The 27,153-nt window shown below is 37.0% G+C and overlaps 1 pseudogene; it reads left to right on the top strand.

The window, feature by feature from the left end:
- Window positions 1-24,849, top strand: part of LOC137777361 (proteasome maturation protein pseudogene) — a 32,854-nt pseudogene extending 8,005 nt beyond the window's left edge.
- The last annotated feature ends 2,304 nt before the right edge of the window (window positions 24,850-27,153 follow it).

The following is a 27,153-nucleotide window of genomic DNA, read 5'->3' as shown; positions in this document are numbered from 1 at the left end:
GATGAACTTATTTACAAAACAGAAATAGACTCACAGACAGAAAACAAACATGGTTACTAAAGAGGAAAGGGTGGAGGAGGGATAAATTAGGAGTTTGGGATTAACAGATATATACTACTATACATAAAATAAATAAACAACAAGGACCTACTGTATAGCACAGAGAACTATATTCAGTATCTTGTAATAACCTATAATGGAAAAGGATCTTAGAAAGAATATATATATATATATATATATATATATATATATATATAACTGAATAACTTTGCTGTACACATGAAACTAACACATTGTAAATCAACAAGACTTCAATAAAAAATGAAGGAGAAATAAAGACTTTCTCATATAAACAAAAGCTGAGAGAGTTCATCACTATTAGGCCTACCTTATAAGAAATGCTAAAGGAAAGTTGAACCAAAGAGATACTAAACATAAAAGAAAATGAACATATAAAACTGGCTAGTGAACATGTAGACAAATACAGAATACTGTGGTATTGTAACTGTGGTATATAAATCACTTTTAATTCTGGTATAGAAACAAATGTATAAAAATAACTAACTATTAAATATATTAATAAATACACAATAGAAAAAGATGCAGTTTGTGATATTAATAACAAATTACAGGAGGGTGTTATATAAGAGTCTAGAGTATTTGTATGTGATTCAAATTAAGTTGTTATCACCTTAAAATATGTTGTTATAACTATACAATATTTTATATAAGCCCCATGGTAACCACAAAGAAATTACTTAATAGAAGATACACACACACACACACACACACACAAATGAGCAAGGAATCAAAGCATATCACTACCAAAAAAATCAACAAAACCCAAAGGAAGGCAGTAAGAAAGAATAAGAGGAACAAAAAAGCTACAAGACAGTTGGCAAATAATTAACAAAATGGCAATAGTGAGTCCTTCCTTATAAATAATTACATGCAAATGTTTTAAACTTCCCAATCAAAAGGCATAGAGTGGCAAAATAGATATTTAAAACAAAACAAAAGAAGATCCAATTATAACCAAGAGAGAGCAGGAGTGGCTATACTTATATCAGAAAAAACAGACTTTAGGTCAAAACCATCAATAGAGACAAAGAAGGGCATTATATAATGATAAAAATGTCAATCCATCAGGAAGACATAACAGTAATAAGTATAGATATATCTGCACTCAACATCAGAGCACTGATATATATAAAGCAATTACTGAACTGAAAAAAGAAATAGCACTGTAAAAATAATAGGAGGAAACAGGACTTGAGTAACATTACAGACCAAATGGACCTAACAAACATATATACAGAAGATTCCACTAAACAGCAGCAGAGTACACATTCTTCAAGAACTCATGGATTATTTTCCAGAATAGATGACGTTAGGTCATAAAACAAGACTTAACAAATTTAAGATTGAAATCATACCAAGTGTCTTTCTGACCTCAGTGAAATGCAACTGGCAATTAATAGCAGAAGGAAAACTGGAAAATTCACAAATATGTGAAAATTAAATAACACACCTTTGAACAACCAATGTGTCAAAGAAGAAATCAAAAGGGAAATTAGAAATTATCTTGATACAAATGAAAACATAACACAATATACCAAACTTACGAGATACAAGAAAACTACCAAGAGTGAAGTTTAATACAATAGACACCTATATTAAAAAAGAAGAAGTATCTCAAATAAACAATCTAACTTTATACTTCAAGGAAATAGAAGAAGAACAAATAAGTCCAAAGTTATCAGGAGAAAGGAAATAAGCTTAGAACAGAAATAAATAAAATAGAGGATCAAAAAATTAATAAAAACAGAAAAATCAACAAAACTAAGATCAACAAAATTGACAAACTTTTAGCTCAATTAAGAAAAAAAGAGAAAAGATTCAAAGAAAATTATAAATGAAAGAAGAAGACATTACCACTAATGTCACAGGAATTACAGGGGTTATGAGAGACTAATATGAACAATTATATGTTAACAAATCAGATACCCTAGAAGAATGGATAAATTCCTAGAAACATACAACCTACCAAGACTAAATCATGAAGAAATAGAAAATCTGAACAGACATAACTAGTAAGGAGATGGAATCAGTAATCAGAAACCTGCCAACAAAGAAAAGCCCAGGAATAGATGGCTTCACTCATAAATTATACCAAACATTTGCAAAAGAATTAATGCTAATTCTTCTCAAACCCTTCCAAAAATATTAAGAGAAGGGAATGCTTCCAAATTTGTTTTGTGAAGCCAGCTTATCTGTGTACCAAAGCCAAAAGAAGACACTAGATGAAAAGAAGACACTACAAGAAAAGAAAACTAGAGGCTAATATTCCTGCTAAATATAGATGCAAAACTCTCCAATAAAATGCTGGTAAACAGAATTCAACAGCTCATTAAAAGAATCATATACCATGACCAAGTGGGATTTGTTCCTGGAATGTAAGAACAAAAGATAAACATCACATGATGATCTCAAGAGATGTAGGAAAAGCATTTGATAAAATTCACAGCCTTTTAAGATTAAAAGAAAAAAAACACTTAACAAACTAGGAATGAAGAAAATCACCTCAACACATTAAAGACCATATATTAAAAGCCCACATCTAACATCAACTCAATGGTGAAAAACTGAAAGCTTTTCTCTAAAATCAAGAACAAGCTAAAGATGCCCACTCTTGCTACTTCTCTTTAAAGTAGTACTGGAAGTCCTGCCTAGGAACTGGGAAAGAAAAACAAAGAAAAACCAGAAAGGAAGAAGAAGTAAATTTCTCTCTCTTCACAGATGACATGATCTTATGTGTAGAAAATTCTAAAAATTCCACAAAAATACTGTTAGAACTAATAAATGAGTTCAGTTAAGTGGCAGGATATAAAATTAACATACAAAAATCAGTTGCATTTCTATACACTATCAATGAACAATCTGAAAAGAAAATTAATAAAACCTTCAGGTTTACAATAGCATGTAAAAGAATAAAATACTTAGGAATAATCTTAACCAAGGAGGTGGAAGACTTGTACACTGGAAACTACAAAACACTGCTGAAAGAAATTAAAGACAAAAAAGTGGAACGATATTCTGATTTGTGAATTGGAAGACCTAATTTTTTTTAAAATTTATTAATTAATTTATTTTTTTGCTGTGTTGGGTCTTCATTGCTGCATGCAGGCTTTCTCTAGTTGCATCACGTGGGGGCTACTCTTCGTTGTGGTGCGTGGGCTATTCATTGCATTGGCTTCTCTTGTTGCGGAGCATGGGCTCTAGGCACGTGGGCTTCAGTAGTTGTGTCACACAGGCTCAGTAGTTGTGGCTCACAGGCTGTAGAGCACAGGCTCAGTAGTTGTGGCTCACGGGCTTAGTTGCTCCATGACATGTGGGATCTTCCTGGACCAGGGCTCGAACCCCTGTCCCCTGCATTGGCAGGCGGATTCTTAACCACTGTGCCACCAAGGAAGCCCCAGACTTAATATTGTTAAAATGACTATACTACCCAAAGTGATCTACAGATTCAATGCAATCCCTATCAAAATCACAATGATATTTTTTACATATATATTAAAAAAAATCATAACGTTCATGTGGAACCACAAAAGACCCTGAATAGCCAAAACAATCTTGATAAAAAAGAGTAGAGCTGAAGGCCTCACACTTTCTGATTTCAAAACATATTGCAAATCTACAGTAATCAAAACAATATGGTACTGATATAAAGACATACAAATAGACCAATGGAACAGAATAAAGATTCCAGAAATAAACCCACATGTAAATAGTCAAATGATCTTCTATAAGGATACAATATATTCTTTCCCCCTGTACACAGGGGGAGAGAATAGTTTCTTTAAAAAGTGGTGTTGGAAAAACTGGGTATCTTCTTGCAAATGAATGAAATTGGATCCTTATCTTACTCTGTACAGTAAAATCAACTTAATATAGATTAAAGACTTAAACAAAATATCTGAAACTATAAAACTCCCAGAAGAAAACAGGGGGAAAGCTTCATAATATTGGTCTTGCCAAAAAAAAAAAAAAAAAGAAAGATTTCTTAGACATGACAACATAAACACAAGCAACAAAAGCAAAAATAGGCAGGTAAGACTACATGAAACTAAAAAACTTTTACAAAGCAAAATAAAGAATAAATAGTGAAAAGGCAACCTATGGAATGGAAGAAAATATTTGCCAATCATATATCCTGATAAGGGATTAATACCTCCCAAATATAAGGAACTCCTAAAGCTCACTAGCAGAAAATCAAAGAGCTGGATTCAAAAGCGGGCAAAAGGCCTGAAGAAATATTTCTCTGAAAAAACATACAAATCACCAACAGGTAAATAAGAAAATGCTCAACATCAGTAATGGTCAAGGAAATGCAAATCAAAAGCACAATGACATCATCTTATGTTGATGAGGATGTGGAGAAATTAGAACCCTTATGTATTGTTGATGGGAATGTAAAATGGTACAAACACTATGGAAAATGTGGAATTTCCTCAAAAAGTTAAAAATAGAATTACCATGTGACCCAGCAGTTCCACTCCTAGGTATTTATCCAAAAGAGCTAAAATGAGGACCTCAAAGAGATATTTGACTTCCATGTTCATTGCAGCATTATTCATAATAGCCAAGAGATGGAATAACCTAAATGTGCATTGGTGGATGAATGGATAAAGAAAATGTGGTACATACATACAATGGAATATTATTCAGCCATAGGAAAAAAAGGAATCCTCTCAGATGCTACAACATGGATGAACCTTGTGGACATTATGCTAAGTGAAATAAGCCAATCACTGAAGGGCAAATTCTGCATGACTCCACTTATAGGAGGTATCTAAAGTAGTAAACTCACAGAAACAAGAAGGAGAATGGTGGTTGTCAGAGACTGAGGGGAGGGAGAAATTGGGAGTTGCATTTCAAAGACTCTTGAATTTTAATCATGCCAGAAAAAAAGTTCTTGAGATCTGATTTACAACAGCGTGCTTATAGTTAACACTACTGTACTGCACACTTAAAATTTTAAGACTGTATATCTCATATCATGTGTTGTATTTTTTTTAACTACAATTTTTTTAAAAAGTAAAGCAGTTGAAAAAAGCAGTTAATAAAGGAGAATGATCCCTAGGCTGGAATTCACCACAGTCTTCATGGAGTTAGTTATATTACAGCATTTCTCAAAGGAAAAGTAAATGTAGAGAAGGGGAAGTTGGAAGAAAGATGTCTGTAAATGTTAAAAGTAAAGAAACAGTTGGAATTATGTTAAGCTATGAATGAGGAATGCTAAATTACAAATTTTATGTAGGTGTTTACTAATACATAAGTTAAAGGAGAGAGGTTAAAGGCAGGTTGTGAAGCTCCTAAATTGTTTGAATTTTATCTTAAACAAAACAGAGGGGCTTTTAAAAGGGTTTTAGACTAAAAGGTGACTATATATTTCCCTTAATATATAAGATATTTATGACATATGTATACATGTATATGTATATGAATATACATGTATATGTAAATGAATTTATATAAATATACCTTATATAAGATTATCCTTTGGGGGCGGGGGAAGAGAGAAGATGGCGGAAGAGTAAGACGCAGAGATCACCTTCCTTCCCACAGATACAGTAGAAATACATCTACACGTGGAACTGCTCCTACAGAACACCCACTGAACGCTGGCAGAAAACGTCCGACCTCCAAAAAGGCAAGAAACTCCCCCCCGTACTTGGGTAGGGCAAAAGAAAAAAGAAATAACAGAGACAAAAGAATAGGGACGGCACCTACACCAGTGGGAGGGAGCTGTGAAGGAGGAAAGATTTCCACGCACTAGGAAGCCCCTTCGCGGGCAGAGACTGCGGGTGGCAGAGGGGGGAAGCTTTGGAGCCACGGAGGAGAGCGCAGCCACAGGGGTGCGGAGGGCAAAGCGGAGAGGCTCCCGCACGGAGGAGCGGTGCCGACCAGCACTCACCAGCCCGAGAGGCTTGTCTGCTCCCCCGCCGGGGCGGGCGGGGGCTGGGAGCTGAGGCTCGGGCTTTGGTCGGAGCGCAGGGAGAGGACTGGGGCTGGCGGCGTGAACACAGCCTGAAGGGGTTAGCGCACCACAGCTAGCCGGGAGGGAGTCCGACAAAAAGTCTGCAGCTGCCGAAGAGGCAAGAGACTTTTTCTTGCCTCTTTGTTTCCTGGTGCGCGAGGAGAGGGGATTCAGAGCGCCACCTAAACGAACTTCAGAGACGGGCGCGAGCCGCAGCTAACAGCGCGGATCCCACAGCAACAGGGGCGCAGAGGAAAAAGCGGAGAGACTCCCGCACAGAGGCTCGGCGCCAAGCAGCGCTCACCAGGCCGAGAGGCTTGTCTGCTCCCCCTCCGGGGCAGGCGGGGCTGGGAGCTGAGGCTCGGGCTTCTGTCGGATCGCAGGGAGAGGACTGGGGCTGGTGGCGTGAACACAGCCTGAAGGGGTTAGCGCACCACAGCTGGCTGGGAGGGAGACCGGGAAAAAGTCTGAAGCTGCCGAAGAGGCAAGAGACTTTTTCTTGCCTCTTTGTTTCGCTGCGCGCAAGGAGAGGGGATTCAGAGCGCCGCCTAAACGAACTCCAGAGAAGGGCGCGAGCCGCGGCGATCAGCGCGGACCCCAGAGACGGGCGTGAGACGCTGGGGCTGCTGCTGCCGCCTCCAAAAAGCCTGTGTGTGAGCACAGGTTACTCTCCACACCGCCCCTCCCGGGAGCCGGTGCAGCCCGCCACTGCCAGGGTCCCGTGATACCCGGACAAATTCCCCGGGAGAACGCACTGCGCGCCTCAGGCTGCTGCAACGTCACGCCGGCCTCTGCCGCCGCAGGCTCGCCCCGCCTCCTCCGTACCCCTCCCTCCCCGCGGCCTGAGTGAGCCAGCGCCCCCGAAGCAGCTGCTCCTTTAACCCCGTTCTGTCTGGGCGGGGAATAGACGCCCTCAGGCGACCTACACGCAGAGGCGGGTCCAAATCCAAAGCTGAACCCCAGGAGCTGTGCGAACAGGGAAGAGAAGGGGAAATCTCTCCCAGCAGCCTCAGAAGCAGCGGATTAAAACTCCACAAACAACTTGATGTGCCTGTATCTGTTGAATACCTGAATAGACAACGAATCATCCCAAATTCAGGAGGTGGACTTTGGGAGCAGGATATATTAATTTTTCCCCTGTTCCTTTTTTTTTGTGAGTGTATATGTATATGCTTCTGGGTGAGATTTTGTCTGTATAGCTTTGCTTTATAATAGCTTTATTTTACTTCACTATATTATAGCCTCTTTCTTTCTTTCTTTCTTTCTATTTTTTCTCCCTTTTACTCTGAGCCGTGTGGACGAAAGGCTCTTGGTGCTCCAGCCAGGCATCAGGGCCGTGCCTCTGAGGTGGGAGAGCCAACTTCAGGACACTGGTCCACAAGAGACCTCCCAGCTCCACGTAATACCAAACGGCAAAAATCTCTCAGAGATCTCCATCTCAACATCAAGACCCAGCATCACTCAATGACCAGCAAGCTACAGTGCTGAACACCCTATGCCAAACAACTAGCAAGACAGGAACACAGCCCCATCCATTAGCAGAGACGCTGCCTGAAATCATAATAAGGCCACAGACACCCCAAAATACACCACCAGACGTGGATGTGCCCACCAGAAAGACAAGATCCAGCCTCATCCACCAGAGCTCAGGCACTAGTTCCCTCCACCAGGAAGCCTACACAACCCACTGAACCAACCTTAGCCACTGGGGACAGATACCAAAAACAACGGGAACTACAAACCTGCAGTCTGTGAAAAGGAGACCCCAAACACAGTAAGATAAGCAAAATGAGACGACAGAAAAACACACAGCAGATGAAGGAGCAGGGTCAAAACACACCAGACTTAACAAATGAAGAGGAAATAGGTAGTCTACCTGAAAAAGAATTCAGAATAATGATAGTAAGGATGATCCAAAATCTTGGAAATAGAATAGACAAAATGCAAGAAACATTTAACAAGGACGTAGAAGAACTAAAGAGGAACCAAGCAATGATGAAAAACACAATAAATGAAATTAACAATACTCTAGATGGGATCAATAGCAGAATAACTGAGGCAGAAGAAAGGATAAGTGACCTGGAAGATAAAATGGTGGAAATAACTACTACAGAGCAGGATAAAGAAAAAAGAATGAAAAGAACTGAGGACAGTCTCAGAGACCTCTGGGACAACATTAAACGCACCAACATTCGAATTATAGGGGTCCCAGAAGAAGAAGAGAAAAAGAAAGGGACTGAGAAAATATTTGAAGAGATTATAGTTGAAAACTTCCCTAATATGGGAAAGGAAATAGTTAATCAAGTCCTGGAAGCACAGAGAGTCCCATACAGGATAAACCCAAGGAGAAACACGCCAAGACACATATTAATCAAACTGTCAAAAATTAAATACAAGGAAAACATATTAAAGGCAGCAAGGGAAAAAAAACAAATAACACACAAGGGAATCCCCATAAGGTTAACATCTGATCTTTCAGCATAAACTCTGCAAGCCAGAAGGGAGTGGCAGGATATACTTAAAGTGATGAAGGAGAAAAACCTACAACCAAGATTACTCTACCCAGCAAGGATCTCATTCAGATTCGATGGAGAAATTAAAACCTTTACAGACAAGCAAAAGCTGAGAGAGTTCAGCACCACCAAACCAGCTTTACAGCAAATGCTAAAGGAACTTCTCTAGGCAAGAAACACAAGAGAAGGAAAACACCTACAATAACAAACCCAAAACATTTAAGAAAATGGGAATAGGAACATACATATCGATAATTACCTTGAATGTAAATGGATTAAATGCTCCCACCAAAAGACACAGGCTGGCTGAATGGATACAAAAACAAGACCCATATATATGCTGTCTACAAGAGACGCACTTCAGACCTAGAGACACATACAGACTGAAAGTGAGGGGATGGAAAAAGATATTCCATGCAAATGGGAATCAAAAGAAAGCTGGAGTAGCAATTCTCATATCAGACAAAATAGACTTTAAAATAAAGACTATTACAAGAGACAAAGAAGGACACTATATAATGATCAAGGGATTGATCCAAGAGGAAGGTATAACAATTGTAAATATTTATGCACCCAACATAGGAGCACCTCAATACATAAGGCAAATACTAACAGCCATAAAAGGGGAAATCGACAGCAACACAATCATAGTAGGGGACTTTAACACCCCACTTTCACCAATGGACAGATCATCCAAAATGAAAATAAATAAGGAAACACAAGCTTTAAATGATACATTAAACAAGATGGACTTAATTGATATTTATAGGACATTCTACCCAAAAACAACAGAATACACATTTTTCTCAAGTGCTCATGGAACATTCTCCAGGATAGATCATATCTTGGGTCATAAATCAAGCCTTGGTAAATTTAAGAAAATTGAAATCGTATCAAGTATCTTTTCTGACCACAACGCTATGAGACTAGATATCAATTACAGGAAAAGATCTGTAAAAAATACAAACACATGGAGGCTACACAGTACACTACTTAATAACGAAGTGATTACTGAAGAAATCAAAGGGGAAATCAAAAAATACCTAGAAACAAATGACAATGGAGATACGACGACCCAAAACCTATGGGACGCAGCAAAAGCAGTGCTAAGAGGGAAGTTTATAGCAATACAAGCCTACCTCAAGAAACAGGAAACATCTCGAATAAACAACCTAACCTTGCACCTGAAGCAATTAGAGAAAGAAGAACAAAAATACCCCAAAGCCAGCAGAAGGAAAGAAATTATAAAGATCAGGTCAGAAATAAATGAAAAAGAAATGAAGGAAACAATAGCAAAAATCAGTGAAACTAAAAGCTGGTTCTTTGAGAAGATAAACAAAATTGATAAACCATTAGCCAGACTCATCAAGAGAAAAAGGGAGAAGACTCAGATCAATAGAATTAGAAATGAAAAAGGAGAAGTAACCACTGACACTGCAGAAATACAAAAGATCATGAGAGATTACTACAAGCAACTCTATGCCAATAAAATGGACAACCTGGAAGAAATGGACAGATTCTTAGAAATGCACAAACTGCCGAGACTGAACCAGGAAGAAATAGAAAATATGAACAGACCAATCACAAGCACTGAAATTGAAACTGTGATTAAAAACCTTCCAACAAACAAAAGCCCAGGACCAGATGGCTTCACAGGTGAATTCTATCAAACATTTAGAGACGAGCTAACACCTATCCTTCTCAAACTCTTCCAAAATATTGCAGAGGGAGGAACACTCCCAAACTCATTCTACGAGGCCACCATCACCCTGATACCAAAACCAGACAAAGATGTCACAAAGAAAGAAAACCACAGGCCAATATCACTGATGAACATAGATGCAAAAATCCTCAACAAAATACTAGCAAACAGAATCCAACAGCACATTAAAAGGATCATACACCATGATCAAGTGGGGTTTATCCCAGGAATGCAAGGATTCTTCAATATATGCAAATCAATCAATGTGATACACCATATTAACAAATTGAAGGAGAAAAACCATATGATCATCTCAATAGATGCAGAGAAAGCTTTCGACAAAATTCAACACCCATTTATGATAAAAGCCCTGCAGAAAGTAGGCATAGAGGGAACTTTCCTCAACATAATAAAGGCCATATATGACAAACCCACAGCCAACATTGTCCTCAATGGTGAAAAACTGAAACCATTTCCACTAAGATCAGGAACAAGACAAGGTTGCCCACTCTCACCACTATTATTCAACATAGTTTTGGAAGTGTTAGCCACAGCAATCAGAGAAGACAAAGAAATAAAAGGAATCCAAATCGGAAAAGAAGAAGGAAAGCTGTCACTATTTGCAGATGACATGATACTATACATAGAGAATCCTAAAGATGCTACCAGAAAACTCCTAGAGCTAATCAATGAATTTGGTAACGTAGCAGGATACAAAATAAATGCACAGAAATCTCTTGCATTTCTATACACTAATGACGAAAAATCTGAAAGTGAAATTAAGAAAACACTCTCGTTTACCATTGCAACAAAAAGAATAAAATATCTAGGAATAAACCTACCTAAGGAGACAAAAGACCTGTGTGCAGAAAATTATAAGACACTGATGAAAGAAATTAAAGATGATACAAATAGATGGAGAGATATACCATGTTCCTGGATTGGAAGAATCAACATTGTGAAAATGACTCTACTACCCAAAGCAATCTACAGATTCAATGCAATCCCTATCAAACTACCACTGGCATTTTTCACAGAACTAGAACAAAAAATTTCACAATTTGTATGGAAACACAAAAGACCCCGAATAGCCAAAGCAATCTTGAGAACGAAAAATGGAGCTGGGGGAATCAGGCTCCCTGACTTCAGACTATATTACAAAGCTTCAGTAATCAAGACAGTTTGGTACTGGCACAAAAACAGAAATATAGATCAATGGAACAGGATATAAAGCCCAGAGATAAACCCACACACATATGGTCACCTTATCTTTGATAAAGGAGGCAAGCATATACAGTGGAGAAAAGACAGCCTCTTCAATAAGTGGTGCTGGGAAAATTGGACAGGTACATGTAAAAGTATGAAATTAGAACACTCCCTGACACCATGCACAAAAATAAACTCAAAATGGATTAAAGACCTAAGTGTAAGGGCAGACACTATCAAACTCTTAGAGGAAAACATAGGCAGAACACTCTATGACATACATCACAGCAAGATTCTTTTTGACCCAGCTCCCAGAGAAATGGAAATAAGAACACAAATAAACAAATGGGACCTAATGAAACTTAAAAGCTTCTGCACAGCAAAGGAAACCATAAACAAGACCAAACGACAACCATCAGAATGGGAGAAAATATTTGCAAATGAAGCAACTGACAAAGGATTAATCTCCAAGATTTACAAGCAGCTCATGCAGCTCAATAACGAAAAAACCAACAACCCAATCCAAAAATGGGCAGAAGACCTAAATAGACATTTCTCCAAAGAAGATATACAGATGGCCTACAGACACATGAAAGAATGCTCAACATCATTAATCATTAGAGAAATGCAAATCAAAACTACAATGAGATATCATCTCACACCGGTCAGAATGGCCATCATCAAAAAATCTAGAAACAATAAATGCTGGAGAGGGTGTGGAGGAAAGGGAACACTCTTGCACTGTTGGTGGGAATGTAAATTGATACAGCCACTATGGAGAACAGTATGGAGGTTCCTGAAAAAACTACAAATAGAACTACCATACGACCCAGCAATCCCACTACTGGGCATATACCCTAAGAAAACCATAGGTCAAAAAGAGTCATGTACCAAAATGTTCATTGCAGCTCTATTTACAATAGCCAGGACATGGAAGCAACCTAAATGTCCATCGACACATGAATGGATAAAGAAGATGTGGCACATATATACAATGGAATATTACTCAGCCATAAAAAGAAATGAAATGGAGGTATTTGTAATGAGGTGGATGGAGTTAGAGTCTGTCATACAGAGTGAAGTAAGTCAGAAAGAGAAAAACAAATACAGTATGCTAACACATATATACGGAATCTAAGGGAAAAAAAAAAAAAAAAAGGCCATGAAGAACCTAGTGGCAAGACGGGAATAAAGACACAGACCTACTAGAGAATGGACTTGAGGATATGGGGAGGGGGTGGGGTGAGATGTGACAGGGTAAGAGAGTGTCATGGACATATATACACTACCAAATGTAAAATAGATAACTAGTGGGAAGCAGCCGCATAGCACAGGGAGATCAGCTCGGTGCTTTGTGACCACCTAGAGGGGTGGGATGGGGAGAGTGGGAGGGAGGGAGATGCAAGAGGGAAGAGAAATGGGAACATATTGTATATGTATAACTGATTCACTTTGTTATAAAGCAGAAGCTAACACACCATTGTAAGGCAATTATACTTCAATAAAGATGTTTAAAAAAAAAAAAAAAAGATTATCCTTTAATGAGAAAAAGGTAGAGATATCAGGAAACATCAAGAAGTTTTCCTAATGAAAATGCTGTAACAGAACTTTGAGATATGCTTGTAGGAGTCAAGCCACCAGGCACTATAGGTATCAAATACTGTATTCTCGCAAGTGCTTTCTGAAGTTGTTGGTTGTTAAGCAAAGATAAGTATGTAAAGCAGAGAGTATACTATTACTGAACATGTCTTCTTTAGGAATTCCTGGCAAGAAAGAGCAAACAAATGTAATTTATTTAAATACAGGATTCTATGAGATATTTCTGACCTTTAAAGCTTTTAAAGGTTCCAATATGTATCTTACTCAGAAAACTACATGTGCGGAAAGTATATCTAAATGTGTTATGGGAATGATAAGCTGAAGCCCAATGCTAATATGACATGGGGATACAAATATCATTTATTTGCATCTCTCCTTTGGGGAACATTTTACATACAAAGATATTCCAGAGACTAAATGTAGATACAAGGGGAGAGAGAGAGACATGCTTCAAGGGCAGCACTAGGCAGTATAAGAATGTCCCCTGAGCCATGGAGACTCAATGGACTTGCAGCCTATGTTAGGAGCTAAAGAGACAACTAGCAGAGTAATGATTCAAAGTCTGGTTCCCAAAGACTTTATTGAACAATCTTAGTACAGCATTTCAGAAATAGGGAGCAATAATGTATTAATAAAATTTCAGATTTTGTTTTTTCATTTACAGGGTTCTCCTCATGTTACTTGAGGTTGAAAATACTATCTCAGTGGATTTACTTTCTTAAGGTATCTTTCAATATCCTATCTGAACTCTAGAAGTTTGGGAGAGAAACCATCATAGACCTTTTAAAAAATTTATTCTGAAATAATTTTAGACTTACAGGATAGTTACACACATAATAAAGGGAATTTCCATATGTATATTGTTCACCCAGCTTTCCCTAATGCTAATGTCTTAGAAACCATTTAAAACTATCAAAAGGAGAAATTAACTTTGATACAATCCTATTAAATAATCTACTGATCTTATTTGAATATTGCCATTTTTCCCATTATTGTGCTTTTTCTCACTCAGAATCCCATCCTGGACCTCACATTCTGTTTAGTTGTCATGATCTCTTCCTTCAATCTAGGACAGTTCCTCATTTCCTTAGTTTTTTTTTGTCTTTCATGACCTTGACACTTTTGAAGACTCTAGGCCAATTATTTGTAGAATACCTCTCAATTCAGGCTTGTGCAATATTTTCTCATGATTAGGTTATGCATTTTTGGTAAGAACACCACAGAAATGATATACCCTTCTCAGCACATCATTTCAGGAAGGGCATAAAGTCAATATGTCTTATTTCTGGTAGTATTAATCTTGATCACATGGTTAAGGTGGTGTCAGTCAGCTTTCTCCACTGTGAAGTTATAATTCTTCTTTTGTAATTGACAAGTCTCTCTTGAGGAGATACTTTAAGACTATCCAAATGTCCTGTTTCTCATAATACTTCTATCCAGTTATTTTATCATCCATGGATAGTTCTTGCCTGCCACAACTATTATTGTGGTATTTGTCTAATGGTAAATTTCTATTTTGTTTATTCCTCCTACATTTGTTAATTGGAATTTCCTATTTAAAAAAAGAGCAATTTTCCTCCTGCATTTATGTAACTATCTATTTATTTTATTCATCCATTCATTTATACTAATATGGATAAATGCATATTTATTTTAATTTATTTCTTGTAATCCAATATTATCATTGTTTATTTTGTTGCTAACTGTGTGCCAGATTTAGCCATTGGCAGCTCCTTTGATTTGGCTCCTGTGTTCTTTCAGCTTGCCCCCCATTTCTTTTTGTGTATGTACTTTTTTATTGCCAATTCAAGATGTTCCAGGGGCATGTTGTACATTTCTGTGCCCCATCTCTGACATCAGCCATTTTCCAGGGAGACCTAGTTCCTTTTATTGGAGAATAGTATTGAGAAGCCAAGGTCTGGGCTAAGTAGTCCTTTTAGAGATTTTATTGTTGAGACTTCAAGTCAGAAACATGTGGTCCTTGGTGTGAGTCATCTTCAGAATAATACTTTCCAGAATTAAAACCTTAGAAACTTTACAAAAACACTAAATGAGTGTGTGAATGTGACTCAGTGTGAGAAATTTACAGTGGCAAATAAAACTCAAAAAGGTAGTAGAAATCCATTACGGGAACTATTTGTCTTCATTTGTAAAGGAAGAAAAAGTCACTGAACTTCTGATGTATCAGAGGATAGGAGTTGGGTAAGACCTAAAACAGGGCACATTCTTACGTTAGAATGTAATTATAGGTTAATGTAAGGGACTCTATTAGTCACTAAAAGTTTAGGGTTCTCATCCTTTCAGTGAGAAAATAGAGAACATGATATTACTGTGAATATGCAAGTACCAAAGGCTTTTAATATTGTGGTCCCTAACACTAAAATGCTAGTTGATGAACATTTTTTACATCAATATAAGAAGAATAAAATAGTGTCAAGACTATTTTCATGACTCTCTGAATTAATGAACTCATTGAGTAACAATAGGCATATTAGAAAACTGTGGATAATCATAGATATTAGACATTATTTAGAAATTATGATAAGTTAGGGCAAGTAAAAATTTTAGATCATTACCATTTTTAGAGCTTTGCAAGTATTTTCCCTCTCTCTGGCAATATATATATATATATATGTAATATATATAACTTATAAGAAAGTGAGACATTTTACTCATTTAAAATCTATTTCTGAAAAAATACGGACTACCTAAACTCAAAGAAAACAAAAATTATTGTGGAACTTAGAATTTTAGTGGAAATATTTCCTGAATTATTTGTACTTAAGTTCATATCCTACTAATATTCTCCTATATAACACAATTCTCAGACTTGAGGTAACTCATTTTTTCTAGGAGTGTATTTATTATCAGTGTTGTTAGGAATATCATGATATTTTACTATCAGAAAACCTGCTGTAATCACTGCTAGTTTTGTGTACCAACTGAGAATGCTCCAAAATGACACCATAGTATCCATTGGTTGAGTGTTCTCTAATGGGCATGTGACATCTAAAATGCCAGGGCTTGTATTCAACACAACTCGCAACTTTATTTGGCACCTTAGATTCACCTGAATTCAACCAAATGACAAAATTATGAAAATATATTGCAGTTCATTGTTAATTAGCACACAATCTCTGAGGGAGATTTCAAATTCTGAGCTAAGATACATGTACAGTTCTACCAAACTGACAATGAGACTTGTCAATCTCCAGCTATCAATCAGGATAATGTGTTCTCTTTATATTACTGTCCCATGACTAATGTTAAGATGTAAAATTCAAATAAAGATTTTAAAGGAAAGTACACAAAATATTAAAAAAAAATGAGGTGGAAATGAATTATTTGGGAGGATATTCTGCTTAAAAATAATTGTAACACATGAATCATATTTTTTAGAGAATTTCTTGTCAAACTCATCAACTTCATTCTAAGAGTCTCTTCATATTGTTAAATCTGAGGAATTCTAACTTTAAGAATTTAATAGTTTGTGTAATTGTAGGTATTGTATAACTTGAATCATTGTGATTTCCATTTCACATACCAAAATATAGTGTTTTTAATTTCATGGTATACTTTAATCAACTTTGACCTTTGACAGATAGGAAAATTATTTGTCCAGCTAGTCATTTACATCTATTCCTCCCTTCCCTGTCTATCACTGGAGAGTGGTTTTGTGGGTCAGGTGTGGTGCAGAAAATCAGGCCTCTTCTTCTGACTCAGGATTGAATCATAAACGGGCATATAATCTTAGAAATCCTTTAGTCCAGTGTTTGTCTATGTGCCTTTGGAAGTAGTAAAGTGAACTGTTTGCAATGTACTTTTTGAAAAACAATTAAAATTATGCGTTTTAATTATAGTCATAAGATTATGCTTAACAGTTATAATTATGAGAAATTGTAATGCTGTATGAGACAGCTGTTGTTAATTATTTTTCTTCTTTTGGTCAGAATTTAAATCAACTCAGAGATAACATTGGAAACTCTCTTTGTAATTTTCTATGACTTTAATTAAAACAAAAAATAATCAGGGAAATGGAAAATGACCACTTAATAAATGAAATTTTTTCCTAGACAACAATTTTAAAACATGAATGCTTTGGGGGAAATAATAATAATTTTAAAAGGCCCTGGTAGTATTCACATGTGCTCTAAAATAAACAAACATTTAAAACCAACCGTGATGTGGTGGGAAACAAAAATTGAATACAGATACCAACAAGTGAACCTAACTGCATTACAAATGAATAACACATCCACATTGAATGGAGTGCAGAAGTCAAGAACTAATATAAGTAGCTGTGGAAAATACTGTAAGTAAAGATAAACTCTGGTCAGTAAAAACGTTTTTCGTAGGGGTATGATTTAGCAATTCTGAAACTATTTTATGTGTATGCTAAAACTTATAAGTAAGAAAATGTAGTGTAGATGTAATGAAAGCCAGATTTCTCATTTCTCACTTTTGGAGAAAGAATTTCTAAATATGGAAAGAAGGGAGGCTAGAATGAACCATGTGGTGTTGCATTTAAGTTGGAGGTATCAGTATAAATTCATGGTTTTCGATAGAATAATAGGCAGAACAATAGACATGGTGTGTGTTTGTATGCATCCACCCATGCAGGGGTTAGTACACAAACACATATTTCCTAGTTCTGTCTGTTAATATGGCCTAGAAGCCATGACATCCCAGTAGCAATTAGCATGCCAAGGATCCAGATCTTGGTTTATAAACCCCATTCTCCAGTAAAAGGAACTAGGGCTGCTTGAATAACTGTTTGATTCCAGAACTGGGGCAGGAAAATACAAGAGGAGTCTGAAACTTCTTCTCATCCCAGAAAGTAAGAAAGTGTTACAAAGGAAAAAAAAAAAAAACAAAAACACAAGAGCCACCCTGAAGGAGCCCTAATGGACAAAACTGGAATAAGTTTCCCAACAGAATAAAAAGTGATAGTATTGGAATATAACTCATAGAGTAAAATACATATTCATGGATCCTTACTAATGTAAATAAATAATCAGATTAACTAAAAAATGGGGGAAACATGGCAAACCTTCCTTACAGTAGAATTCTAATGAAAACATATAGAAGGAAGAAGGGAAATAAAGGATCATCATGAGGCAATAACTATAGTCATAATTGTTACAGACAAAAATCCACCAATGAATACTAAAATTAGGGAAATCTTGGGAAAAGGTTTGAGGAGGAAAAGATTTACATAGTCTCAGGTATGTCCCCCAAGATACTTACCAACTACAAAGGGAAGGATGGTAACTTTATACTGGAGAAACCCAGCAGATACCATCTTAACCTAGCGATCCAGGTAAACATCACTAGGAATAAGACATACTGACATCACGAAGCCCTTGATGTGAAGCACTGAGAAGGGTACAACATTGTTTGTAGTATTTTTGACAATAATGTATAACCTCAATCTGTGAAAACACCAGATGATCCCCAATTTATGGGCATTCTACAAAATTGTTGATGAATACTCTTCAAAAGTGTCATAAGCATGAAAGGCAAGGAAAGCTTAAGAACTGCTACAGATTGTATAACAAGTATAAATAACAACTAAATATAATACAAGATCCTGTATAGAATGCTGGAAAAGAAAAATTACATTAGTGGAAAGTTGGTGTAGTTTAGCTAATAACATTGTGTCAATGTTAATTTCCTGTTCTCTATCATTTTACTATGGTTGTGTAAGATAACATTAGAAGAAGCAGCACGAGAGGTAGAAGAAAACTCTTTGTACTACTCTTGAACACTTATGTAAGTCTAAAATTAATTTTTAAAGTAGTTAAATAAAATTTTAAAAGGAGCTTTGTAGTAAAGAACTTGGGGACCAATGTCTTCAACCTCCTCATTTTGCACATTAGAGGCCCCAAAATATTAAAGGATTTATCCACAACACAAAGTTTGGGGGAAGTTAAGATGAGATCTACGGGTGTTGTCAAGTTTTCTGGGAACTTCTTTCCTCTGGTCCAACACATGAAAATGGAGCTTTATTCCTTAGAAATTGGTAACTGCTGGTCAGCTTGTCTAAATTAGAGCTTCCCGGTTTCAACTCCCTCAGTGTTTATGCAATGTGAAGATGAATGCCAAAATTGTTTTCACTATCTCATGTCATACTGACAGTTTACAGTATGCTGAATAAATGTGGCAGTGACAAAAATGCTTTATCTCAAGTAGTCTTGTTTGTATATGTTGAAGAGTTAGTAAAGCTAACAGACTTTATCAACTTAAGAAAAAAGGGGCTTCCCTGGTGGCGCAATGGTTGAGAATCTGCCTGCCAATGCAGGGGACACGGGTTCGAGCCCTGGTCTGGGAAGATCCCACATTCCGCGGAGCAACTGGGCCCGTGAGCCACAATTACTGAGCCTGTGCGTCTGGAGCCTGTGCTCCGCAACAAGAGAGGTCGCGATAATAAGGGGCCCGCGCACCGCGATGAAGAGTGGCCCCCACTTGCCGCAACTAGAGAAAGCCCTCGCACAGAAACGAAGACCCAACACAGCCATAAATAAATAAATAAATCCAAAGTTTAAAAAAAAAGAAAAAAAACCCTAAATTTATAGACAAGATATATTTAATAATATTTATCCACATTAAAAGAGTATTCAGGGACTTCCCTGGCAGTCCAGTGGTTAAAACTCTAAGCTCCCAATTCAGGGGGTGCAGGTTCGATCCCTGGTGTGGGAGCTAAGATCCCACATGCTGTGCAATGTGGCTAAAAAATTTTTAAAAATTTTTTTAAAAAGAGTATTCAGCTTTTGAAATGTGAATATCAAGCCCCTTTAACTCAGAAAAATATGTTAGATTTATAAAGTAGTTAAGTTGCACAGGCTAGGAATACATCTATTTAAAAAATAAAGACAGGTTTATATTTGCATTTTTCTTTGGTCCCAAGACATCAGCTAAGACTTAAAGAACTCTCATTTATCTCTAGAAAAGAGGAAAGAACTATTTACCTTATAAAGCTATCTTCATTCATCACTCATTAATTGTCCAGTTTAGCACTCACTCAGTGAATGAACATTATCTTCAGGCCCGATACTGATTTTCTGAAATTTCTTTATTATTCTGCATATGTGCTTTCAAAGTAGCAATTAACGAAAACAATAAAATAAAATATCAAAAATGTTAAAGGTGGAAGCAAGAAAAAGTGATTAGCTCCCACATGTATTCTTACTATTTATAGATACAGGTTGTTGGGCATCTGTCTCCAAGCTGAAAATCCCAGAAGGTTAGTTAGCATCAGAACTACTCTTGAGAGTTACATTTATGGTATGAATTGAGTTAGGCTGGTCAGAGCTGTCTGTTCCCATATATTTCCCACTGCTGAGTTATCCATTACCTGAGACTCCAACATGAGAGTTTTGGAGATAGTACATATCAGTGTTGAGAAAAGGAAAAGCTTATCTGGCAGCCTTGGGTTTTGGGTTGTAGAGTTTTCACCAATAATTATTTTTGTTGCTTTTTGAAAAACCTTTATTTTATATTGGAGTATAGTTGTTTATTTTTGTTGCTTTAGACATGGAACTTTATATCTCTTATTCTCGATTCCCCTTCTGAAAAAGTTTCTTTGAGTTTTATCACTCTACCCCTAGCACTCTAGAAGATGCTGCTAAAATTCACAGAGTCATTCTTCCTGGAACTTGCATGACTCTGTCATGATGTTACCTTTCCATCTTCCCAGCCATGGATAAAATTCATATGCCAAATTTGAAACTAATTTTAAATATTTGTATGGATTCTTAAGTGCAGTGAAAAAGGAATGAGGTTTTGTGGCAAAACTCTCTTACCAAAAAACATACCTTTTTCAGAGATAATATATCCTCCACTTTACGTGTTTTACAGTTTATAAAACATTTAATACATACCACTGAAGCTTCTAAATAGCCCCAGTAGATATTAGAATGGTTTTATGGAAGCTGAAGCTGAAGACTAGTGAATGGATGCCTAGGATCATCCATTAGTAAGAACTGGAGCTCATCCAGCTACTATGCTTTCCATCATATCGCACCGTCTTATGGACACACCAGTTATCGTAAGTTATTTGAAAGACAGAAAGCTCTGAAATCACATATTAGCTCTTAGGATTTTTTGGGTTTTTTTTTTAATATCTGTACTTAATAATAAATAGATGGAAGAAAAGAGGGAGACAAATATGACTTGACATTTTATTTTGTTTTAGCCCGGTGCTAAAATGGTGCTTCCTTTGGATATTTCTATCATCTCCTTGCAGTATTCATACGGAATTAACAGTGGTAGGTTCGAAATTCTTTTATGGGTATACCTCCCTTGACTTTGAGGTAAAGAAAGAGAATGGCTATGAATGAACATACTTGAAAGTGAACAGCGCATTTTATGAGACTTGAAATACATCAAACCTAAGGTGCCTTACTTCTGAGACTGTTCATGAAAGGACCTGAGAAGGCTGAATGAGTCTTGTATATGACCAAAATTGAATCTGAAGAAAAGCTGTCTAAACTTGTCATTGACTACCACATTTCTAAAGTTAGAAAAAGTGAAAAATGTGATTGTACAGAGTCTCATCCTGAAATCCTAGAAAATGACAATTCTTAGGAGGTTTAGGGAGGTGGCAAGGGAGAAAGATGGGTATAGGGAACAAAGAAAATCAAAGTAAAACTTCTTAAAAATTAGAAAATGTTATTTTAGGTAAGAGAATAAATTAAATCTTTACTCAGGGACTCAGCATTAATAAAGCTGAATAGTCAAATTAAAAGCCTTTGGTTTTGGCATCACAATCACAGAGATATGGGATAAATCCTAACTCACAGTTCTGAGCAACTCCTTAATCACTTTAAATATCGGTTTCTTTACACAGTGGGAATATGAGTTTATTAGAAATGATATTTTGAAAATTAAGGGAAAGGTATGTAAAGGAAGTAATACATTGCTCTGGCAAATCTTTTATTTTTAAGTAAAAAAATTTTACCAAAGTTCTTACTAATAAAACTAGGTCATCTATATAGAATATACACACATATATATATACATATATATATATATGATGAAGAAGGGAGTAGGGGGAATTTCTTTTCACCATGTATGATTTAGTTAAGTTTAAAATTTGTACCATGAATATATATTGCCTCTTGAAAACAGTGATTATGTTTTAATTAAGCAAGATTATTATAGACATAAATCTTATATCTAGATCTCAAGAATCTATAAAATAATCATTAGAAAGAAATATTTCTATGATTCCCCTTATAGAAGTAGTATAAAGGAATAAATGGCCTCCTATTTGCACTGTTTTTCACTTATGTCCCAGCTGAAAGCCTCCAATCAATTTAGTACAAATCAGTATCTGAAAGCATTTTGTAAAATCCTTATTTTTTCATTTAAAATTATCCTTAATCATTCTGAAAAGCAAGTACTTTTATTATTCCATTTTCCAGATAGGTATACTGGACTACAAAGATACTAATTAATTTGTTCAAAATCACACAGTAAATAAAAGGGGTGGGATTCAAATTTTTAAAATTTTATTATTTTTTAAAAATAGACTTTGTTTTTTAGAACAGCTTTATGTTCGCTGCAAAATCGAGCAGAAAGTATGGAGATTTCCCATATGCCTTGTCCCCAGGCATGTGTGACTTCCCCCATTATCAACACCCCTATCCCCCATTATCAAACACCAGAATGGCACATTTGTTATAATTGATGTACCCACATTGATATATCATAGTTACCCAAAGTCCATAGTTTACATTAAGATTCACTCTTGGTGTTGTGCATTCTATGGATTTTGGCAAATGTATAATGAAATGTATACATCATTATGGCATCATACAGAGTATTTGCACTGCCCTAAAAATCCTCTGTGCTTCACCTATTCATGTCTCCTTTCCCTCTAAGCAACTACTGAACATATCCATAGTTTGTCTCTTTTCTGAATATCATATAGTTAGAATCATACAATACATAACTTTTTCTTTTTTTTAATTAAATGTATTTATTTATTTAGGCTGCATTGGGTCTTTGTTGCTGCGCGCTGGCTTTTTCTCTAGTTGCAGCGAGCAGGGACTACTCTCTGTTGCGGTGCACGGGCTTCTCATTGCGGTGGCTTCTCTTGTTGCAGAGCACGGGCTCTAGGCACACAGGCTTCAGTAGTTGTGGCTCGCGGGCTCTAGAGCGTGGGCTCAGTACTTGTGGAGCAAGGGCTTAGTTGCTCCGCAGCATGTGGGATCTTCCTGGAGCAGGGATTGAACCCGTGTCCCCTGCATTGACAGGAGGATTCTTAACCGCTGCGCCACCAGAGAAGTCCACTGCGTAACTTTTTCTGATTGGCTTCTTTCACTTAGTAATATGCATTTAAGTTTACTCCATGTCTTTTAATGGCTTGATAGCTATTTGTTTTTAGTGCTAAATAATATTTTGTTGCCTGGATGCACCACGGTTTATTTATCCATTCTCCTACTGATGGGCATCTTGGTCACTTCCAGGTTTTGGCGTTTATGAATAAAGCTGCAGTAAACATCCATGTGCAGGTTTTTGTGTGGATATACATTTTCAACCCCTTTGGGTAAATACCGAGGAGTGCATTTGCTGGGTTGTATGGTAAGAGCATGTTTAGTTTTGTAAGAAGCCACCAAACTGTCTTCCAAAGTGACTGTACCATTTTGCACTTCTACCGGAAATAAATAAGAATTCCTGATACTCCATACTTCATCAGCATCTGGCGTTGTCAGTTCTGGATTTTAGCCATTCTGATAGGTGTGTAGTGGTATCTCATTGTTGTTTTAATTTGCATTTCCCTAATGATATATGATGTGAAGCATCTTTTCGTATGTTTATTTGCTATCTGTAACTTTTAAATCTTTTTGACCACAAATCTGTGCATATTAAAAAAAAAAAAAAAGCATGTGCCAGCAGATGTGAGGAACTAACTCCCAGAATTAGAAGTGAGGGGCTGGCTGACATCAGGGGGCTGAGTGGCTGTGTGCAGAGCAGGCTGGAAGTGAATGCCAGAGGACTAGGAGCTCAGCTAATGGATAGTGTTCCAGTTACTGAACTTTCAGCAAGTGGACCTTTTGAAAGTCATGATCTTCTTTCAAAATATTTTTCTTATGTGAAAAATTAACTTTTTCCCAGTCATCCTCTTGAACTATTAGAAAAAAAACTTTTCAGCTTGTTATGTACTGAACAGTATTACCCAAATTCATATATTGAAGCCCTAACTCCCAAGGTGACTGTATTTGGAGATAGGGCCTTTAAGAAGGTACTTAAGATTAAATGAAGTCATAAGGACCCTAATCCAATGACTGATAATCCTTAGAAGAAGAGGAAGAGACACCAGAGATTTACACAAAGGCCAAGTGAGGACACAATGAGAAGGCAGCTGTCTGTGAGCCAAGGACAGAGACCTTAGGAGAAACCAACCCTGCCAGCATCTTGATTTCAACCTTCACAATGTGGGAAAATAAATGTCTATTGTTTAGGCCACCTAGTTGGTGGTATTTTGTTATGGCAGCCCCAGCTGACTAGTATACCAAAATAAAATGCTCAATGGAAATAAAATGAATTCATCCACATTAAGAAACATCCAGGGTCTATTTGCTCTAATAGAATTACAAATGGAATTCAGTGCAGCGGAGCACGTTCAGAATCTTCCGTGTTTTCCTAGCTCAGATCTTTCACTGGATATGTTGAGGGGTAACGATGAAGCTATTGGTTCTCAAGATAGTTTTAATGATCCGTCACAAAATGATGTAATGAAAGAACCCCACTTGATGGTGGAATATAATTTTGGCTTACTATAATAGAGGTGTGTGGTTAATTAAAGTAGAGGAACTGCATCTTGTTCGTAGTTGTCTTTTTACTGTAATTTGATGTATACAATATTAAAAGTACTGACACATGAGAAGTTTTGCCAGAAAATATAAATTCCGCTGCTGTGAAAACACCTCTACCAACAAAATATACACTAAAAGCATGAAGCCTCAAATATGACATCTTTATCCGATTTTAAATGATTCAAAACACTTAGCAAATGACACGACAGTGAAAGGAACACAGTTATGTTTTCTTGTCTCAAAAACTTTACTTATATATATTTATATCATGTTGCTTTGCATATGTATTTTAAATTATTTATTGTATAAAACTTTAACCATATATAGAAATAGAAGAGCATAATAAAGTACTTCACCATGACCCATCATCAACAATTATCAATACCTGGCCCATCTTGTGTTATATACTCCTACGTACTTCCCTTTATCTTATCATTTCTGGAGCAGATATAAGATGTATTATTCCATCTGCAAATATATCAGTATGTTTCTCTGAAAGTTAATAGTTTTCTTTTTAAAGATACCCATGATATCATTATTATTCCAAAAATTTAACAATAAATGCTTAATATCAGAAAAGATCCAATCATTGTTTAAATTTTTCCAACTTTCTCACAAATGCCACAATTATTTTTATATGTTGTTTTAAAAATCAGGGACCAACTAAATTCTAAACATTTCAATTATTTGACATATCTCTTAATTCCCTTTTAATATAAAAGATTTTGTAACAGAGCAAGTGGCTTGTTGCCCACTGCACAATGGAAAGACCAAATACTGAGGCAATAGTCTTTTCCAGAAAGAAAAGGCTTTATTGCAGGGCGGCCAAGCAAGGAGACAAGAGGCAAAGCTCAGCTGTCTGCTGGATAGGCTGTTGACTGGGGTATTTATAGTGGAAGCAGGGAGCAAGAGGGGGAGGGGGCCAGGAAATGATTGGTGGAAAGCAAGTTGTAAGTTTCTAGAGTTCTCTGTGCAGGTGTGACTGTTCTTCAAACCTCATCGTGGGTTGTATGTGCAGGGTTCATTATGTAACATGTGGTAGATTTTAGTCATTTGAGGTCTAAAGTTTACTATGTCATTCTAGTCCTTCAACGTGCCTGAACCTGTGTGATGCTTAGTCAGGGTCTGTCAGCAAGTTGTTTTCTTGTCTGTGGTTTCTCTGGTCCTCTGCAAAACAAGCTTGGTATTCTTGATGTATCATTTTGTTTCTACCTTATGGGCCTTGTAACTTAGAGGGCATGGTTTCTGTTTCTCTCCATCTGTCTCATTTTTAGGGCTTCCTGGGTGCAGTGGTTGAGAATCCGCCTGCCAATGCAGGGCACATGGGTTCGAGCCCTGGTCCGGGAAGATCCCACATGCCGTGGAGCAACTAAGCCCAAGTGCCACAACTACTGAGCCTGCGCTCTAGAGCTCTTGAACCACAGCTACTGAAACCCGCGCGCCTAGAGCCCGTGCTCCACAACAGGGGAAGCCACCGCAATGAGAAGCCCATGCATCACAATGGAGAGTAGCCCCTGCTTGCTGCAACTAAAAAGAAAGCCTGTGCGCAGCAACAAAGACGCCAACACAGACAAAAATAAATAAATAAATTCATACCAAAACTAAAAATAAAAAGATTACTTGCAACGTATCTGTTGAATCAGAAACAAGATTCTTTGTTCAGCAGTTTCCTACAGTTTAGCTTTTGCTGGTTGCACCCCTCGTGTGTCCCTTTAACATGTTCTTTTTTCTTTGTTGGAGGAGTTATTGAGAGGTCATGACCAGCCGTTGACCTGTGAGTTGGGCCTGGGCAGTCAGAAGCTCCTCACCCCCTCCTCTGTCCTTGGAATATATGTTCCACCGACTGTTCCCACAGCTGGAGCTGTTTTCAAGGATGCCACCTTGAGGGAGTAATGTGCTGTTGAGACCATCCGGACAGGGTACATGACTGAACCCAGTTAAAGCCTCTATGTCAACTTTTAAGATTCTGGTGGGCAGGTGTGAAGATCTACTTGTCTTGAAGCTGCCCAAAACAAACCTGGTAATTAAGTCCCCTTGCTTATTAAACCTGCCACCTACCAATCTGGAGTGGTCTGCCTCTTTCTTGGATCTCTTCTTGCCTTCCATGTATAGGGGCCAGTTTCAGATTTCACCTGGTAAATTCCCAAGTTCACAAACCAACACTCATATATATTTTTCTCTTCATTAGAACTGGAGGCTTGATGTGATTAGATTTATTCATTTCTCTTTTTGTAGCAATGCTATTTCATAGTGTTGTGTTTATCTAAAATG

This window comes from Eschrichtius robustus, chromosome 15, assembly GCF_028021215.1.
Source record: "Eschrichtius robustus isolate mEscRob2 chromosome 15, mEscRob2.pri, whole genome shotgun sequence".
NCBI lineage: Eukaryota > Metazoa > Chordata > Mammalia > Artiodactyla > Eschrichtiidae > Eschrichtius > Eschrichtius robustus.
The sequence above is the reverse complement of the archived record's forward strand: the minus strand, read 5'-3'. Positions and strand labels throughout refer to the sequence as shown.